This window comes from Rutidosis leptorrhynchoides, chromosome 2 (genome assembly GCF_046630445.1).
Source record: "Rutidosis leptorrhynchoides isolate AG116_Rl617_1_P2 chromosome 2, CSIRO_AGI_Rlap_v1, whole genome shotgun sequence".
Taxonomy (NCBI): Eukaryota; Viridiplantae; Streptophyta; class Magnoliopsida; order Asterales; family Asteraceae; genus Rutidosis; species Rutidosis leptorrhynchoides.
Genome location: NC_092334.1, coordinates 607,381,155 through 607,397,097, shown reverse-complemented (window position 1 = coordinate 607,397,097; position 15,943 = coordinate 607,381,155).

Sequence of the window (15,943 nt, the reverse complement as noted above, 5' to 3'; positions counted from 1 at the left end):
GTTTCACTTTTTGTTAATGCATCATCATGTGGGGTTGTGTGTGAGTGTAGATATATATGGGGTTTCAGAACCTATCTTGTCACTTTTTGCCTTCTATCTGACTACACTCAACCATCTTGTCACCTTTTGCCCAATATACATTTACTAGAAAATAATGATGATACATCTTACTACACTTAATCATCATATCATACTATATCATAGTATCTATCTTTTTGTTAAACGGCGAAGAATGATATATTAATAACCTTTGTTACCTTCATCAAAACGATGAATGATAACAATGCAAAAGAGATTACAATTGTGGATCAATAAAAGTGATCAAAATACAAGCGATTTAGGAACAACAAAATAAAATTACATAAGTAATTGACATGCAAAATCACTATAGGCAAAGCATATATGGATTTTGCTCCTACATGTATGATTGAAACCCATGGCAAAACTTCAAATTGGCAGACCACAAGAAGACTTTTAGTTTGATGTTGCGAACGATGATAGACCGACATGTGAATTTTCCGTTGAAAGTGACATCGTTTCTTGCTAACCAAATCACCCAAATTGCAGCGGGTCCGATCATTCTCCAATATTTTGCGGCTTTGATCCCCATTCCATGATACCAATCAAAGGAGAACGACTCGATTGACTTCGGAACAACCCATCTAATATTCTACCATTTAAAAAGCTCCGACCAAATGCGAGATACCTACTTACAATGCATAAGAAGATGGTCAATAGTTTCGACTTCTAAAGAGCACCAAACGCATAAAGTCGATTGGGAAGAAGGTAAAATATTTCTCCTGGCTAACACATCTTTAACGGGAATACTTTTCTTAAATGCTAGCCAATGGAAGAGCATAATTTTAGACGGGATGTTATTGCCCCAAATAACTTTTGGCCAAGCGGGAGAAATTAAATCGCCAGATTGTAACAAAACTCGTACCCCAGTGGCAACCGAATAGGGATCATCGACTACAGGAGACCAAAACACGCGATCTTGGACAACAGGATTGATTTTAAATGGTGCAATGAGCTGGAACAGTTGGTCAGCCCGAAAGGAGACGTACCGAGAAAGCGGGAGTTGGAGCATCAAGTCCCAGCCGGTCTGAGCAGCAGAAAGATCAGACGGGTAACGAAAAAATTGCAGGGGTGCATTCTGATGACGGGAAATAAAGAAAAGGGAAGGGAATTCATCTTTTAAAATTTTCACGTCCGCCCACGAATCAAACCAAAAGGAAATGCTCGACCAGTTACCAATTTTCCATCTCCAAACGTTCGGACCCACGATAGATTGCGACGACTCTTCCTTTTGAAGGTTAAGTAAATCTCTCCAAATCGGAGAAAGTTGTGAGGAATGAAGTTCGGAAACGTTGTTCATGATTTTACCTCGGAACGATGGGCCAAACGAAGAGACCACGATTGATTTCCAAAGTTGTTGCTTGTTGTCATTCATTCTTGCCCACCACTTAGCGAGCAATGTGAAATTTTTTTAACCGAAGTGGTGTGATGCCTAAGCCTCCTTGTTCCTTCGGGAGACAAACCGACTCCCATTTTACCAAACTCGTTTTCTTTTTGAGACAATTCCCACCCCACAAAAAATTCCTTCGATATCTTTCGAGTTTATTAATGATGGCTATAGGAGCTTTATAAATGGACATGTAATGAATTGGAAGATTCGAGATGACCGCGTTAACCATGACGAGACGACCACCAAAAGAAAGACATCTTCCTTTCCATCCCGCAAATTTCTTTTTGAATTTAGACACGATGGGTTCCCACATGGCGATTCTTTCCCTATTAATACCGATTGGTACGCCTAGATAGGATAGTGGAAAGGTACTGATAGTGTACCCCACCTCCGGCCCGTCTATCAGCTTCAAAGTTTGCTTCGGAGAATATGGCTACAATATATGGAACGAAGGAAAACTTTAGCTACAGTGAACAAGGTCCTGGAATCGGAGCAACAACAGTGAGCTTAGAGCCCATAAAACCTCGGTCAATTACAAAGTCAAGACTAGCGAAACTATTCCTAGCTCGGTGCACGCCTGTACCACAAAGGAAATGGGACAAGCTCACTTTCCTCTGCAGGCTTACCAAAAGGGAAAGTCGACTAGTGATCCAAAATCATTGGGAACTAGCGAACTGGTATGGAAAGCCATTCCATCCCACTTATAAATAGTATAGAATGCAGGAAATATTCCACATTCAATACACACACACATAATAAAACAATCATGTTATACAATTTGCTTCGGTGGCGTAAAACAGTCCTCTGACTGTTACCTTCGGAGAATCGCCAACGAACATAACCAAAATCATAATCACTCAATCTTAATCCCTGTGACTTGCATATCCCCATATCAATGCTAAACGCCAGTTATTGTACAAACAATTGGCGCCATCCTTGGGACTCACATCTTATTCATTTTGTTGAGCAAGAACCGACGCAATGGCGGACTCCAGTCACATACCTCCAGGCTTCACGCCACCCAGAATCACACAAGCCTCAGATTCAACACAGCTAGAGTTCTCAACTGTAGGAACCTTAACCAGGTCACCCGCCACTCCGGCTATACTCGTCTCGACGAACCCCCATGGCTCGCATTCCGCAGAACCACCACCGTTGATAGATAAGAACTTCGTCTTGAATAATTATGATCATATCAGGTCGGTGATAAAGAATTTAAGGGACACATGGGTCTTGCAAAGTAGAAGGATGCTGACGTACGAAAGCGAGGATTACGACGAGGAGATGGAAATGGAACCTCCGAATCAAAATTCGCAACCTAGAATCCCGCCAGCGAACTCATCAGCAGAAACTATGACTCGTGCGGAGGAAACTCCCAACGCCTCTCAGGTAACCCTAACTATACCTACTGCACCCCTCTACACTTGTAACACGACAGCTCCGACTGTGTCCTAGCATCCCAAGCGCCAAATAGACATGTACCACCTCCACACCCGAGCTGGGGAAGCTTCAGGCAATCCAACCAATATATATGGGCCCAAGGAAACTCCCATGTCATCCCTAACATACCATGTGTGGAGGTAACCCCTGTAAGCAACCAACCAAACGCTTCGGTACCACCAGTAACCAACCACGCCTACTTCCAAAATTGGAACCACCCACCACAACAAATGACCACCACCTGGATATATCCTCCTAACCAAGGGGGAATGTGCTACACCCAAGGTCACCTGATACTACCCCCTATCGTAGCCAACAGAAACTTTTGGATAAACCAAAAAACTTCGTTTGTGCCCTACATCCAAAACTGTGCATTCCCCGATGGAATGAAAATACCCTCGCACCTAATTTACTACGAGGGAAAAGACGACCCGGATGATTTCCTTAGTATATTCGAGGGTGCAGCACAAATGGCCAAATGGGACATACCTGTAGCATGTCACGCATTCTCTTACATGTTAAAGGGAGATGCTAGGGTTTGGTTTGACTCCCTACCAAAAGACTCCGTAGTTAGCTTCGATGACCTAAAACGACAATTTAGGTCTAAGTTTAGTCAGCAAAAGCGACACAAGAAGAATCATGTGGCCGCTCATGGGATAAAGCAGAAGGATAGTGAAGGTTCTAGAGCCTTCCTCACTAGGTATACCAACGAAACACAACAAATTTCCAACCTACCAGAATCCCAAAGAATATCTGGGTTGCTCTACGGATCTAGGGTCAGGCCTCTCATTGAACACCTCAGCCGAGACCTACCAAGCACTTACGAAGCTTTGTTAGAAAAGGTATATATATGGTTAGATGCTAAGGAAACAGCCGGTAACTTCGTCCTAGATGACATCCCCATGAATAGGCGAAAGGAGAAATCAGAAAGAAGGGACGATAAACATGGTAGGAAAGAGGATAGAGGGAGATTCCACCCTTACCGAAGAGAAACCGGAGCTGGGATCCTGGGGGCATTAATAAAAACTCCCAAGGAAATCCTAGCAACAGAGAAAGCTGCCAACAAGTTCAAAGCCCCGGGAAAGATGTCCAACAGAGGAAGAAATAGGGGCATGACCAAGTTTTGTGACATCCACAACGATTTTGGGCACGATACGGATGAATGTTTCAACCTCAAAACAGCCATTGAAGAGGCTGTTAAGTCGGGCAAACTGTCCCATCTCATAAAGGGAATTCGGGAACCAAAGAAAGACAGGGTACAGGAAAAGAAAATGGAGGATACGAGGCAAGAAGCAGAAAATGCAATCGTGGCAATAGATTCACACCAGCCTTATAAGAAAATAGAAAGATGTCGTATCGTCAGAGAATTGAGTGAAGTGTCGTTCCCAGCCCTTGATACAATATGTCCTTCGGACCTACCGGTCACCATAAATGGAAAGATTTTCAACGGAGAGGTACGAAGGATATACCTCGACAGTGGAAGTGCTTGTGACGTGATGTACGAACATTGCTTCGAACGGCTAAGTCCCGCCATCAGGGCACGGTTAAGCGCCCCAAGAGTACCCTTAGTTGGATTCTCTGGAGAAAGGTGTTGGCCCATCGGAGAAATTGATCTCGACTTCACAATAGGGGAACCACTGATGTTGTGCGAGGTGTATATGAAATAGCTTATATTTTTACTAGGAAAAACTATTAAATACGATACAATTTTACACAAGATATTTATTTATTTATAGAATGGATATACCTAAACCTTGCTACAACACTTATAGGCAGTGTACCTAATCGTACAGTAGTGTAGTTTTTAGTAAGTCCGGTTCGTTCCACAGGAAAATCTTTTAAACAAAGCTTAACGCTATATTAGTTTTAATTTATAAAAAAATACAAATATATATATAAGTAATATTATTATTATAAAGGGAGTTTTTACCGTTTAATGACCGGTTTGTCAATTTTTTTAAAACTTTAGTCACAGTTAAAACCTAATGTAAAATATTAAAAATAAATACAACTTAATTTAAAGCGTAAAATAAATAACGATAATGAAATTGCGATAAATAAAAGTGCGATGAAATAAAATACAATAATTAAAAAGTGCGTTAATTAAAAGTGCAATTAAATACAATGACAATAAATAAAAGTGCAATAATTAGAAGTGCAATTAAGTATGAAAATAAAGGAATTATGCTTATTTAAACTTCCATAATCATGATGTTTGACGTGTTGATTTTTAGTTTTATGCCCATGGGTTAATTGTCCTTTGTCCTGGATTATTCAATATGTCCGTCTGGTTTTTGTCCATAACAGTGCATCAGTCATAAATATAAAGTGCGAGTATCCTCGTCAAATTATCCTTATACCCGAAGTCAAATATTCCAAATAATTAGGGACTTAAACTGTAACAAGGTTTTAATACTTTGTTTAATAATTACACCAGGATATCGACTGCGTGTAACCCAAGGTTTTAATACTTTGTTAACAATTACGCCAAGTGTCCTTGTACATAATTTCACCCCTGTTTTAATAATTCCATAGACTATTAATCCATTCCCGTGTCCGGTTAAATGAACGATTATTCGTACATATAAATACCCCGCCCATCGTGTCCGATTGAGTGTATATGGTTATTTATAGGTATGTCCAATTGTAAATCTTTATATTAAAATTAACAAACTATCATTTAGTTAAACAGATATAAAGCCCATTAATAGCCCATAGTCTAATTTCCACAAGTGTCGTTCTTTTGTCCAAACCCCAATTATGGTACAAAGCCCAATTACCCAATTTTAGTAATTAGCCCAACATCATGATTACTTCGTTTTAAATAAGCATAATAATAACTTAGCTACGAGACATTATATTAAAAAGGTTGAACATAACTTACAATGATTAAAAATAGCGTAGCGTTACACAGACAGAATTTCGACTTACACCCTTACAACATTCGCTAACATACCCTTATTATTAGGATTTAAAATTAAAATTAAAATTAAAATATAGATATATATATATATATATACGTTTACATATGAGTGAAGAGAAAAAGATGTGTAAAAAATTCGGCCGAATGCTCGGCCTTTTATAGGCCCTACGTTTACTGTTTGACCTCCGCGAGTGCGGAGGATTTTGGTCTTCAAAGCTCCGCGAGTGCGGAGCCCCTAATTCTAGCTAACACAATTTTGGATCTTAGTCTGCCGACGGATTTATAATATAATATAATATATATATTAATTTTAAGAATTAATTATATATTATATTATATTCATGTGCATAGTTGACTTGTAATTTTTAGTCCGTTGCGTCGAGCGTTGAGAGTTGACTCTGGTCCCGGTTCCGGATTTTCGAACGTCCTTGCGTATAATTTAATATCTTGTACTTTGCGTTTCGCGTCTTGTACTCTTGTAATTTTGAGACGTTTCTTATCAATAATTGGAACCTCTTTGATTGTACTTTGTACTTTTTAGCTTTTTGGTCGTTTGCGTCTTCAATTCGTCGAATCTGTCTTTTGTCTTCACCTTCTATTATTTAAACGAAAATCACTTGTAAATAGAATAATTGCAACTAAAAGCTTGTCTTTCTTGAGGGATAATGCTATGAAATATATGTTCGTTTTTAGCATTATCAAATATTCCCACACTTGAGCGTTTCTTGTCCTCAAGCAATATAGTCTTGAAATATACTAGAATCACTTCTTTATTCTTCACACTTTGTACATCAATGATTTCTTTACGGCGGTATAAACAATGGTAATAACGATGTGGTTTACAGTCCCACATGACTATAAAAATTTAGATCCATTAAGGAAATTGGATCTTTATGAAAATATTTGATCTTTTGAAAATTCAATCTAGCTTTTACCCTAGATAAGTTTTCCGGAATAACCCTTCATCAGTGTTTGCAAATTGTTTTTGTGGGTTTGGTGGGTTTCAGATTTGAAAATTTTAGCTCAAAACTTGCGGTTTTGTGTCACCCACTTGCTAACCTTGTATTAGGAAAGCAACACGACCAGTTTACTTGTTCCGTATATTACCTTTCGGTAAACTACCGTCCGGTTGTAAAGGAAAGCGTTGAACAAGCAACTGTTAAGGCAATGTCCCCTGACATGCTTTTAATTATGGTCTTATAACGTGTCGGATGCAATTACTATCCTTTGTAGGAGTAATAGTAAAGCTCACCCTTATAATTTTTCGGTCTGGCACAAGGTCCTGTCTTTGACCATGCTATGCAACCACCGTTCTTACGGTTGACACCCGATTTGGTTCAGGTGACCTAATGAATTCCAGGTGAATTCCTAGGATTTTACGTTCAATGGTAATGAACGCATTGAAAATGGGTTTTTAGAAAACAAATCGGTTTGTATTTTGATCAAAATATTTTCTCGTTCAAGCTCGAGTTTAGATATCATCGAATTCCATGAGTTTATAATTCTCAATCTTTAAGGTCAATCACAAGGATTGAGTAATATCAGTCTTAAAAGCTGATCTTTAAGGAGATTATCCTTTCTGGGAATCTGATTCATTAGTCTTATCCAGCTAATTTACACGGCGTCCTCCCCATTTTACAAGACAGATCCTCTCATGGTTAGGATAAGTCTGACCACTTGGCGACCCTGTTTGATGCTGAGGTCCGTGGATTTCCTGCTGATTTTAGAGATGACTTTTCTAGATTTTTCGTCAACCTACAGCTGGTCTAGACGACAACTTCATGACCTAAATCAAGAAGCGCGTTTCTTTTTTGGAAGACTTTACTTCCTTTAAGTGATGGAATTGATTCATCGTGTAGATCCATCTTTCTTACAGTAAATCGGGTAAAACTTTTTTATTTTAATCCAAAGCAAAAGTATCTTCAATTATTTGTTACAGAAATATGTAACATATGTTTAAAATAACTTGGTAAATTTTCCCATACTTGGCTTTTATTTTCCTTTTTATTGTCCTCTATTCCATTTTAAATGAATTCTAACATTTTGGTTTGTTTCTCAATTTATGTCCTTTCCGAGGTAACAATAATTTCGGTGTTAACACCTAGTTTTATCGTTCATAAATATGTATAAACATGATTTTGAGTTCATTTAATTGAAAATTTTAAAAATTTTTACTAGAAGTGGGTAGTCAGTATATAAGACTAGGGCTGTTCTTTATTATCAGAGAGCACTAGATTCTAATACAACTACTACGTTACTAGTATTTTTAATGGTAACCAAGTGTATAAGTTAAAAATTTTAAAAATCTGAAAGAATTTAACCCCTTCCCACACTTAAGATCTTGCAATGCCCTCATCTGCAAGAAATCAGTAACAATTTAAATTATTGAGGGTGATTAGCGTAGAAAAATGATTAAATTTTACCAAAGTTTCCAAACATATTGGCGTTTGTTTGCTGAATGATAAATGTTGCACATCATTTGTTCATTCCGTCTGTTGGTACATCACATTTGTTTTTCGTTTTGTCGTCAAAATTAATAGCTTTTGCTGAACTTAATGCCAGTCTTTGAAAATGCGCTATTTTACCCTGTTTTGTACATGAGATAAACTACAAACACATATATACATATTTTTGAAGTTGGGTTTTCACACCACATTCAAAAATTATTAAAATCTAATAAAGTTAGAAAATTATAAAAGCTATTATAATAATAAAATAAGAAATAAGAAATAAGAAAATTAAGAATTAGTAACATTACAATAAAATAAACAAAAATAAAAAATTACGAATGAGGAGGATGGTTCCAGTGTGGGTCCCAAGCGTATCCATAGATGCTGTAAAATGTTTGAGCCGGGTCATATGTAGGATATGGAAGTCGGCTCTCTAAAGTCCAAGGAGCAAATTCGGGCATAACGGTAGGAATGTATTCTCTACCTACATGTATACAATGACTCATGATTTGGCTTTGATGATACTGCCAATCTTGAAATGCTTTTTGTCTAGCCATTTCATACTCGTGTCGTGCCATAAAAATTTGCATTTCCGTCATTGGATTACCCCCTCCCAGTTGACCTTGCTGTTGTTCTCTCTCAACCTGTGGATGCCTGCCATCATAACGTGCTGCCGCGTTGTTTCATTTCTTTAAGACCTTAGCACCATGATAAACACGCAAATCTATTCAATCGCGGGGTTCTTGTTCTGCCATTAATAATCCCCCCCGACTTCTATCCACACCGAGATATTCAGCAATCAAAGTAATAAATATACCACCTCCTATTATGCTACCACGCCTCATACCCCTAACCATAGTCAATAAATAATAACCCATGCAAAAAGGTATACTTACAGTGCTGTGTGGGTCTCGAATACACATGTGGTAAAACAAATCCTGTTCATTTACCTTTTCCTTATTCTTACCTCGTTGTGTAATCGAATTGGCTAAAAACCTATGGATTACTCTTAATTCAGCTCTATCAATATCAAGATAAGAGTATAATCCCCCCTGGAATCGGCGATGGCTAGTCATCCTGCTCCATACGTCATTCGTATCAAAATTTTCATCCACCCTCCTACCATAAACTATTAACCTCTGGCAATCATAAGATGCTAGCTCCTCGGGTGTATATATACCTAAAGCCCGAGCCATGTCCAGTAAGGACATATGGCGCATCTCCCCTCCTAATAAAAATCTAATAAAACTACGATCGGTTAAAGTATCTACCCGATCATTTATTTCAATAGTACACAATAACTCTATACACCATTCTCTATACACAGGTCTACGCATGTTGAATAAACGTACCCAATCATTAAAAGTAGAATTACCATACCTTTGAGTAAGTAATTCCCTGATTGGCTCGGCCAATTCCACTACCTCTAATGGTGCCCAATCTATAATTCTGGGTACCTCAACATTATTAGACACAAGGTTGTGCAGGTTCTTTTGATATTTTGGGTAGCCTATCCAATATCTATCAAATCTCAAATTCGGATGTAAATCCGCCTCATGAATGTTTGAATATGAAACAATTGGGTGAGGCATATCTTGTCGGTAATGGTTATTAATTTCCTGTTGATTTGCATCTTCCGGAGGAACATTGCGAGCCTGGGATGAAGATTCACCCCTTTCAGTCTGCAAAATATATCAAACACAATTTTTGTGCATCCAAATGTGCATTAGTTTTAGCAAAATAACAACTTAAAACAATCACAATAACATGTTAAATCAAAATTAAACTTATACACATTTTCACAATTTTTTTTTTTTTTTTTTTTTTACAATTCTATACTTTTCCAAATAAGCACATATGAAAATGTATACAAAGTTCTTAAGCATTTAACTCAAATAACATGTCAAAATAGTCATTACTAACAATTAAACAAGTCTCAAATGGCAAATATATCAAATTAATCAAGTTCATGAATTTTCGCCTAAAAAGTCCACTTTAATCTCTAAAAATCATGTTTAGGATCAATGTTTGGATCATTTAACTACCTAAACATGTTACACTACTCAATTAAGCAATAATTCATGACAAAAATCGGCCATAACCTGTTTATATCAAAAAGCCCTAATTTTGCTCAAGAACACAAACCCTAGATTATTCAAAAATTGAAGTTCAAAGCTTCTAATCATGTTAAATAGCATCAATCTAGGTTATACAAGCATAATACACAAACAATTGAAGCATTATTACACTAGAAAGCATCAAAATCGAATTATGTATGAAATTGTTCAAGAACACTAAAATTTGGATTAAATGGTGTTTAGGTGTAGAAATTTACCCATTTTTTGTGTAATTCCTTGATAATAGTCTCCTTATTGCGATTTTATGAAAGATTTGATGAAAAATGGTGAAAATGGCGAATTTGTGATGAATTTTTGTGGGTTTTTCGGGTAAAAATGTGTGTGTGTTTGTGTATTTGTAACTGGTCTGTTCGACCAGATAAGTATTCTGGGTTTTCTGACCTCCGCGAGTGCGGTGGTGGGCCAGTTTAAATCACCGCGAGTCGCGGCGGTTTACTCTTTTTTTTTTATTTTTTTTTTTAAAACCTTATAACTTTATAAAACATAAAATTAATTTAAAAATTAAAATTTTGTTTCTTTTTAGGATGAGGGCGTTTCGGATCGTTGTCCTAGTCCGTCCCTCGACAAAATTTTAAAATTTGTCAATTTAAAGCGCGGTTTTTAAAAGTAAAGATTTTTGGATTTTTTTTAATGTTTTTGGTATACTTTAATTCAATAAGATTAAAAATAATGATAATAAAAGTTCTCGTCCCTCTCTCGGGTAAAGCAATTTCGGTTCAAAGACCAAGTCTTCAACTCACGACGAATTTTAAAAATCATATTTTTAACTTAACGAAATAAAGTAAATTTTTGTTTTTAAATTCACACCAAACTTAAATTTAAAATGCATAAAATTAAAATAAAATTCATATTTTAAAAATTAAAAATTCACACCAAACTTATATTATATTTTTGTTTTTATACAAACTTATATTAAAAATATTAAAATTTTCAAATATTTACAAACTTAAATATATTGATTTCAAAAGTTTACAATATTATTTTAATATTAATTTTAAAAACAAAGTAAAAATAAAATTAAAAATCTTTTTGATCTGTTGTCCCACTTTAATTAATCAAATATTATCAAAAATATACGTCCCTCTTTTCGGTAAAGTAATTTCGGTTTCATAACCTAGTTTAACTCATGACGAATTTTTGAAATATTTTGGGTTGATTGATTAAAGGTATTTATACCTTAAGAATAAACGGTAAATTTCGCAGTGATGTAATAAATTTTTGTATGATATCAATAATTTCGGTCGCAAGACCTAATTTCATCGAATACCAATTTAATACTTTATAGCGAACAAATTAGCGTTTATTATCAAAAGGTTAAAAATAAAAATAAAAATAAAAATGAAAACTGTACAAACTTACCTGTGAGATAGTATTCTTAGTGATATGCTCTAGCCCACTCATAAGATAGTCGGACTAATTGATTTTCCATAGCTACATAGGCGTAACCTCGAGCATTTAACGTTTTTTCTTCTAAACATATGAACGGTCCGTCTCTGCATAAAGTAACAAATTCGGTGTTTGAATAGGTTTGATTATTTGAACATTTACCTTCGTGTGACCATTTTCCGCATTTGTGACATTTTTCAAGGTGTCGTGCTCTCCTTTTCGCTGCGGATTTTGATTTTCTTTTACCAAATTGTAACTTATTATTTTCGCATCTGGATTCTTTTCTTACTCCGACCAATTTACCTCTGATTAATGATACGATTTCACTTGGAAGTGTGTCATTATTACGTTTAGTGATCAAAGCGTGTAGCATTAGACCATGGTTTAATTCACATGAAGTCTTTATTTCGAAAAACCTAAAAAAAAATAAAAATTCAGAATGGGGGGAGAAGACTAGTTCTTTAGGGTCTGCTAGGGAAAGACCATTCGGGTTCCATTTTCGAGAACTACACGAAAACAGAAAATCTAACTCTAACAGAAATACATATTATCCTTTAAAGACTTGATTCTCCCCACACTTAGTTAGCTGTGGTGTTGAAATTGTGATTAACTTTATTGTCAGCTTCCATCGGACTATCTATGTAATGTTTAACTCTGTGACCATTAACTTTAAATTCAATCCCATTTGAATTTATCTATTCTACTGTTCCGTATGGGAAAACTCTTTTGACTATGAATGGTCCAGACCATCTTGATTTTAATTTTCCAGGAAATAGCTTGAATCGTGAATTTAAAAGAAGAACTCTGTCTCCTTCTTTAAATTCTTTTGAACTTCTGATTCTTTTATCATGCCATTTCTTCGTTCTTTCTTTATAAATTAACGAATTTTCGTATGCTTCATGTCTTAATTCTTCTAATTCGTTTAATTGAATTAATCGTAGACGTCCAGCTTCATGTAAATCAAGATTACATGTCTTCAAACCCCAAAATGCTTTGTGTTCAATTTCTACTGGAAGATGACATGCTTTTCCGTAAACGAGTTTAAAAGGTGTGGTTCCAATTGGAGTTTTGTAGGCTGTTCTAAAAGCCCAGAGTGCATCCTCCAATTTTATGGACCATTCCTTCGGATTTGATCCTACGGTTTTCTCTAGAATACGTTTTAATGCTCGGTTGGTATTTTCAACTTGTCCACTTGTTTGTGGATGATATGCGGTGGAGATTTTATGAGTTACTCCGTATCTTTTAAGAACTTTCTCAAGTTGATTATTACAGAAATGAGTTCCCCGATCACTTATTAAAGCTTTTGGTGTTACAAACCTTGCAAAAAGACGTTTTAAAAAATTGACTTCAACTCGTGCATTGTTAGTTGGAAGAGCTTGTGCTTCCGCCCATTTAGATACATAATAAATGGCTACGAGAATGTAGAGATTATTATGAGATTTTGGAAATGGACCCATAAAGTCAATACCCCAAATGTCAAATACTTCACATACTTGAATGACATTTTTTGGCATTTCATCACGTTGACTTATTTTTCCGGCCCTTTGACAAGCATCACAGGATTTGCAAAGAAGGTGTGCGTCTTTGTAAATTGTAGGCCAATAGAATCTAGCATCGTAAACTTTTCTTGCTGTGAGCTGAGGCACATAATGCCCTCCTGTTGGTCCTGTGTGACAATGGTTTAAAATTTTACTAGCTTCATCTCCGAATACACATCGGCGTATTATTCCATTGGGACAACTTTTAAACAAATGTGGATCTTCCCAGAAATAGTGTTTTATATCACTAAAGAATTTCTTTCGTTTTTGGTACGACAATCCTTTTTCAAGAAATCCACATACTAAATAGTTTGCATAGTCTGCAAACCATGGAATTCCATTATAATCTATCTTCAATAGATATTCATCAGGAAAGTTGTCTTGTATGGCCGATTCATTTAGAACTTCTAATTCGGGATTTTCAAGACGGGAAAGATGATCAGCGGCGAGATTTTCTGCTCCTCTTTTATCTCGGATTTCAATATCGAACTCTTGTAAGAGTAAGATCCAACGGATTAATCTTGGTTTAGCATCTTGTTTCGAAAATAGGTATCTAAGAGCAGAATGGTCGGTATAGACCACCGTTTTAGCTAGAACGAGATATGATCGAAATTTGTCAAAAGCAAAGACAATAGCAAGGAGTTCTTTTTCAGTAGTTGTGTAATTCGTTTGTGCTCCTTTTAACATCTTACTAGCATAATATATAGGTTGAAATCGTTTTTCAATCCTTTGTCCTAAAACGGCTCCCATTTCAAAATCACTTGCATCGCACATAAGTTCAAACGGTAGATTCCAATTTGGAGTTATCATGATTGGCGCATTAGTGAGTTTTTCTTTAAGTATATTAAAAGATTTGATACAGTCATCTGAAAAGATGAATGGAGCATCCTTTTCTAGGAGTTTATTCATAGGAGTGGCAATTTTAGAAAAATCTTTTATGAAACGTCGGTAAAAACCGGCATGCCCTAGAAAACTCCTAACTCCTCTAACATTGGTGGGATGTGGAAGTTTAGCAATTACATCTACTTTAGCTCTATCTACTTCAATTCCTTCCTTTGAGATTTTATGACCAAGAACGATGCCTTCTTTAACCATGAAATGGCATTTCTCCCAATTAAGTACTAGATTTGATTGTTCGCATCTCATAAGCATTCATTCAAGATTAACTAGACATGATTCAAAAGTATCACCGAAGACTGAAAAGTCATCCATGAAAACTTCCATGCATTCTTCTATCATGTCGTGAAAAATCGCCATCATGCACCTTTGAAAGGTTGCAGGGGCGTTGCAAAGTCCAAATGGCATGCGTTTGTAAGCAAAAGTACCATAAGGGCATGTGAATGTGGTTTTCTCTTGGTCTTCGGGTGCTATTGGAATTTGAAAATATCCGGAAAAATCATCAAGAAAACAATAGTAACTATTTCTGGCTAATCTTTCCAACATTTGATCAATGAAAGGTAAGGGAAAGTGATCTTTTCTGGTGGCGTCATTTAATTTTCTATAATCAATACATACACGCCATCCTGTTACAGTTCTAGTAGGAATAAGCTCATTTTTCTCATTTGTGATGACAGTCATGCCACCCTTCTTAGGCACGCATTGAACTGGGCTTACCCATGGACTATCAGAGATTGGATAAATTAAACCTGCATCAAGCAGTTTAATAATTTCTTTCTTAACAACATCTTGCATATTAGGATTTAGTCTTCGTTGGCGTTGCACATACGTTTTATGACCTTCTTCCATAAGGATTTTATGTGTGCAATACGAAGGACTTATTCCTTTAATATCATGAATCTTCTATGCAATGGCTGGTTTATGAGCTTTTAACACATAAATGAGTTGTGATTTTTCATTTTCAGTAAGAGAAGATGATATTATTACATGTAATTCAGATTCACCATGTAAATAAGCGTATTCCAAATAGTTTGGAAGTGGCTTTAACTCTAATGTCGGTGGTTCTTCTATCGATGATTTATATCGATATCTGTCTTCTTCTTTTAGCATTTGAATTTCTTCTGTTGTTGGTTCATATCCATTAGCCATAAGTGTAGCTAACATTTCAGTTTCATCAATTGGTTCAGTTCCTTCTCCTAAAAAACATTCTCCTGTTCCTTGTAATTCTGGAAATTCTTCTAACAATTCTGCATGTGAATCTATAGTTTGAATATAATAACATGTATCATCTGCAGATTGCGGTTGTTGCATAGCTCTATCAACTGAAAAGGTAACACTCTCGTCCTCTATACTTAGGGTCAGTTTCTTACCGAACACGTCTATCATCGCTTTAGCCGTGTTTAAGAATGGTCTTCCTAATATGAAAGGAACTTGAGAATCTTCTTCCATATCCAGAACAACAAAATCTACTGGAAATACTAAAGTACCAACTTTAACTAGCATGTTCTCCATTATCCCTCTAGGATATTTTATTGATCTATCGGCTATTTGCATGCTTATTCTTGTTGGTTTCAATTCTCCAAGGTCTAGTTTAGTGTATAGCGAATACGGCATTAAATTTATACTAGCACCTAAGTCTGCCAATGCTTCTATTGAACTAAGACTACCCAGAAAATATGGAATTGTGAAACTTTTTGGATCAG